Here is a 6,000-nt window from a genome sequence, read left to right on the forward strand (position 1 = left end):
TTCGCACCTCAGTTTGATATAAGCCGAGATCGAGCTTTAACCTGTCACGTTTCAGTCTGGATTGGTCATACGATAAGTGAACCTGGTTCTGACCGTATACAGATAGTCCCCTCGTTTTCGGAGAGAAGATGACGAGAAAGGATATGAATTTCCGAATCTCGCTTCGATAGATCATAACGTAAGCGACAAAAGGTAACCTAAACGTCCCGTCGGTCCAGTCTCCAAGGCATTAAATGTGTGCCAGTTGTTGGTCGGCCACTACTGGTTTTGAACCGTCATTAGCAAACTATAAATATCTCAACTTTCATTCATTCAAACTTTGTGTTCAAAAGCTTCTTCTTCTCTTGTTCTTTAAGAATCTATTCACTCTCCAACTTTTGTATCCAGATTTCTTGAACCCTTTGCAACCACTAAGCGTACCTTCTTAATTTCCTTTTCTTCGTCTCTGCTTTAAATGGCGAAAACTCTAAGATTGTTCCACAAAAAAAGACAGCCTCTCCATCACGTCTTGCCGACGACGGGACCCCGACAGAGCAATACCCTAAAGAGTTTGTTCTATGAGGGTGCCCGATCGGTGTTGATTTCAAGATCGAAAAAACTTCCTCGATACCGGGTTGATGCAAGCCGGTCTCGGGATATATATGTACGATCACCAATGATCTCCTCCCCAAGGTCAAAGAGGATTGTAATTAGGCCGATAAATACGTGATGGTGCCCTCGTCTGAGGAAGTATTTACTACCCACGTGGAGGGTTTTTTAAGTGTTTACACTTACCCCTTCACGTTGGCTCCCTTAGACCATATCATTATTGTCTTCTGCAAGAGGTATGAAGTGACCCTCGGTCAAATCAATACTCTTTCTGGAGGATAGTGATTCTTCTCTACTTTTTTGTAAGCAAAATTGAGGGGCGTCCCTTCACCCTCGATCATCTCATGCGTCTGTACAATCTCCGAATCTACCGAGGGGGATTAATAAAACTTACTCGTCGGGCCAATAAGGCCCCGTTCTCGAGTATAGATGAGGACCGGGACCGAGACTAGATAGGCTGATTTGTTCAAGTGAAGACCTCAGACTTGATCCCTGTAGAGGACATGTCATTTCCCGAGAAATGGAACATGAAGCGTAAGTATAACTTCGCCTAAAGATTTTACTTATTATTTTCCCCTTCCCTCCCTTCTTATTGGCGTTTTGTGGTGGAATTGTGGCTTGGATGCCAGATGCAGTTCCTCGACTCAAGGAGTGGGTCGAGGATTTTGTGTCACATAGACCATATTCCAAGCATGCATGGCGCAAACTGTCGAAGGGTCGGTGGGAGGCCCGTAATCATGATAAGTTTTCTTTTCTAATTTAATAATGTTTGATTTACTCCTTGTGCTGTCGAATTCTTATCGGTTCTATTTTCTTTTGTAGGTCTCCCCAAAGATGTTATTATGAGGCCTCCATCTGGTGATGAGGATGTGCCTCTCAAGTCCCCTGCTCCGAGGTAGGGTAACGAGAAGAAAAGGAAAAGGGTTCCGAATTCTTCAGACTCGTAAAAGAAAAAACTAAAGAGGAGGTTGGCACGTAAACCCAAGGGAAGAACCGGCGCTCTATCCTCGAACTTAGTCCACCGACTAAGGGATGAGTCCAAAGAAGAAGAAAAAGATAAATCCAAGTTGGTTGCCCGCGTGCGGGTAGGTGTCTTGATACGAGAGGCCTCCGAACTGACGGGTGTTAAAATTGAACCGCCTCGACTTGAGGATATCGATGGGAGAACTTTAGCCGAAGCTCCCGAACCAGAGGGGAGTGAGGCCACTCTGCCTCAAGCTAGAGGGGTCGAAAAAGAAACTGAGGCTGATGTCGAGCAGGGGAAAGTGCCTCGAAAGATGTGCGGGTCTCCTGTGTTCTCCGACTCCATGATCAATGAGGTCGGTATGCTAAAAGAGCGTCCACACGAGGGGCCTTATGGGGAGGCAGATATCAATTATTTCTTTGCAGGCTTAGAATCTAATGCCTGGGAGGAGTCACTAGGTTCGGAGATTTAACGGTGCCAAATAAGGTACCATCACCGGGAGCAAGTGGGTATTCTTCGAGCCCAAAGTTAGCGAACCAGTTCCCGGCCCCGAGTATTGATCCTGACCGAAAGCGGTCAATAGTTTTCTCTATCCCGGAGAATGCCCAGATTTTCTCTTCCCTCGTGGGGGTTGCCAGCTATCTTCGATGTTTGGTGACCGAAGAGGATCAGGTCGTGATGGACAAAGTGGAAACCCCCTTCCTATTCATTGAATCTCAACAGGCGTTGAATCGGGTAACTTCGAGTGTCTTTTTTATTATGTATTTTAAACTTAAAGTTGTAAATAATCATAACACCTTCCTTTATGCTTGCAGGCTTAGGTACTGTACCATGAGACTTTCCTCCGATACCGGGAGGAGTTAACCCAATACGAGGTCGAGGTTTGGAATCTTACTGAGAAGAGGGACACCTACAAGTTTCTTAGTGAGAAACTGCAGGTCGAGTTAGAAGCGGCTCGGAGGGAGCATGCCAAAAGGGCCGAGCAGGTAAATCGAGTACTTCAAGATAGTGACGACGAATTGGACATAGTGGTTAACGATCCAATCTTGCAGGTCTGACAGAGGCTTGAACAAATCGGGAAGCTCCAAGCGTAGGTGAAAACACGATACAAGTTGAGGTCGAGAAGTTCAAGAAAAATATGGACATCTTAGCCTCGAAAAAGGAAGTTGTCCAAGCATAACTGGCCTCGGCCGAGCCCCAGCTCTGGGCTGCAAAAAGAAAATCTTGGTGCAAGCCAAAAAGATCGAGGAGCTCTAATCTCATCTAAACTCGGCTATTTCTAGTCAAGAGAATTTGGCCAAGGAACTCGAGGTGGCCAAATCAGAGGTTGTTGTGGCCAAGACCGAGGCTGATTCTAAAGTGGCCCAGTTCAAGGTTAATATCGAGGAGATTCAGGCGCAGGCTAAAAGTATGGTGGAGCATGCAATGTGGCAAGCTCAAAGGGAAGCCCTCGAGGGAGTTCATGCTTAGAACTTCGACATACTAGCTGAAATCGAGAATGCTAAAGTTGAAGAAGCAAGGGCTTGGAAACTGGCTTTTCCCAAGGAAGATTCTAAGAGCTTAAGCGAGTCTGAAGGCAGGGAAGATCCCGGGGATGAAGATTCTACCTCCGATGGGGACCAATCCACTTAGGCCTTTAGATGTTTTTATTTTTTGTTTTTTGCATCCTTTTTAGGTCGTTTTGGCCATTGTAGATTTCTGTATCGGGCCATTCTGGCCTTTGTAAAACGATTATTGGATATATATATATATATATAAGGCTTTCTTTCCCTTTCGGATTTCAGATTTTCCCCTTGCCTTATTACTTGTATTCACGAGGGCCCGAAAGCCTTAGCATAAAATAACTTAGGTTATGTTCGAAAGTTCAAACAAGCCTCGCCTTTACATTACTCCATTTTAAGGCATCTTGGGGGTTCGGTGTCACCGGAAACTTTTTCCCACAGTAGGTAGCCGAGATTATAGTTCGCCGAGGGTAGCCTTTAGAACCGATTATGAATAAATTTTCTTTTTTGAAGGCCTAGTTTTTGTTACGGGTTTCGGACATCTCTGAGCCATGTTAATATGGTCGTAACATTTTATTTCGGGATTTTCCCATTGGACTTGCTTTCCCTAGCTATCCGGGCTTGACCAAGATAACAGTCCCCGAGCGGGGTGGCCATGGCCTTTAAAATCCACGGGTTGCCTAATAGGTTTTATGCCCCCGAGGCCCAGTGACTTGGGCAGTTTGAGTTTGTTTTTGGACGGCAGTTCCCGAGTGAGGGAGTGATCATTCAAACTCTGGTTATAAACGGACCTTGAGCTTGTTACCTTTAGGTGATCGGAAGTACGAAATTCTTTAAGGGATGTAAAGAGAAATTTTTTAAAACATAAGATGATTGCAAGGAAAGTACTTCTCTTTATTCTTGTGCAAAACAGTTATACATGTGTACATGTTTTATGCCAAGGATCAAGCTATCTATGTGGGCACGGTTCGTTTGACCATTTGGCCCTTACAATAAATCCTACCTATCGAGACCCTTTTTTTACAAAGTAATTTCCTTGCTAAATTAAAGTTGATATCCGAGGGTAATGTATATCCGAGAGTAATGCCCCCCAGTATTCAAGGTTGATTGTAGAGGAACCTCGGATACTGTTAATGCGATCTTCGACATCGATTCGTGATCGGTCTTTAATTCTAAGTTAGCACGATCCATTGTTGCCTCGTTAAAAACCTTGCTGAAAAACCATTTGAAACAAAACCGGACCAAGGAAAAAAGAGTGCAACGCGTACTTTCAGACCTAAAAACTTCATGTTGCTTCTTGTCGACCACTTGCATGTTTTAGTCCGAAAATAAAAGGAAACTAAATGGGGTCGTACCTTAGCAGTAATATCATTTTAGGTGAGTTACATTCCAATTGTTTGGTAGTTGTTATCCGTTCATCATTCCGAGCTTATAGGATCCTTTCCCGGTGACCTCGAGAATCTGGTAAGGTCCTTCCCGATTCGAACCCAACTTCCCTTTGTTAGAATTTTGGCTATTTAGTGCGGCCTTCCTCAGTACTAATTCCACGATATTGAAGTATCAAAGTTTGGCCTTTCGATTGTAATACCTATCTATCTGTTGCTTTTGGGCGGCCAATCGAACAAGGGTGGCTTCACGCCTTTCATCCAATAGCTCCAGGCTCGTATTCATGGCCTCGTCATTTGATTCCTTCGTGACATATTGGAACCTGATACTTGGTTCCCCAACTTCGACCGGTATTAGAGCTTCGGTGCCATAAACTAATAAGAACGGGGTAGCCCCGGTACTAGACTTCGAGGTTGTGCGATATGCCCAAAGAACTTCGGGTAGGTTCTCCTTCCATTTTCCCTTGGAGTCGGTCAACCTTTTCTTAAGGTTTTGGATTATGGTTTTGTTGGTCTATTAGGCTTATCCATTCCCACTAGGGTGATAAGGTGTCGATAATATTCTTTTGATCTTATGATCTTCAAGAAACTTGGTCATTTTGCTGCCGATAAATTATTTCCCGTTGTCACATACAATTTCGGATGGCATCCCGAACCGACATATGATGTGGTCCCAAATAAAGTCGATAACTTCCTTCTCCCTGACCTTCTCGTATGCTTGTGCTTCAACCCACTTAGAAAAATAGTTAGTCATAAATAAGATAAATTGAGACTTACTCTTTTCCCATGGAAGAGGGCCGACGATATCCATTCCCCACTTCATGAATGACTATGGCAACAAGACCGAATGCAATAGTTCCCCAGGTTGGTGAATCACCGGAGCATATCTTTGGCACTTGTCACATTTTCGTACGAACTCCTTTGCATCCTTTTCCATATCTATCCAGTAATAGCCGGCTCTGATCATCTTTTGAACCAATGATTCGGTGCCTGAATGATTTCCGCAGGTGCCCTCGTGAACTTTCCTCAGAACATACTCGGTATTTCCCGGTCCCAGACATATTTCTAGCGGGCCATTGAACATTATTCTGAACAAGGTTCCGTCCTCGGACAAGCTGAATTGGGTTGCCTTTGTGCATAGGGACCTCGATTCTTTTGGATCTGAGGGAAGTTTCCCGGTCTTCAAATACTCTACGTATTTATTTCTCCAATCCCAGGTTAAGCTTGTGGAGTTTATTTCGGCGTGACCTTCTTCCACTACCAACCTTATGAGTTATATGACTGCCCCTGAGTTGAGCTCATCGTCTTCGACGAAGACCCTAAGTTTGCAAGGGCATCGGCCTCACTATTTTGATCTTGAGGCACGTACTGCAATGTCCACTCTTTGAACCAATGTAATGTTACCTGTAACTTATCTAGGTACCTTTGCATTCGTTCTTCTAACTTCGAACGTTCTGTTGACTTAGTTCACCACAAGGAGGGAGTCACACTTAGCTTCGATCACCTCCGCCCCCAAGCTTTTTGCCAGTTCAAAACCTGCAATCATGGCCTTATATTCGGC

This window comes from Nicotiana tabacum, chromosome 11 (assembly GCF_000715075.1).
Source record: "Nicotiana tabacum cultivar K326 chromosome 11, ASM71507v2, whole genome shotgun sequence".
In the NCBI taxonomy this organism is placed as follows: Eukaryota; Viridiplantae; Streptophyta; class Magnoliopsida; order Solanales; family Solanaceae; genus Nicotiana; species Nicotiana tabacum.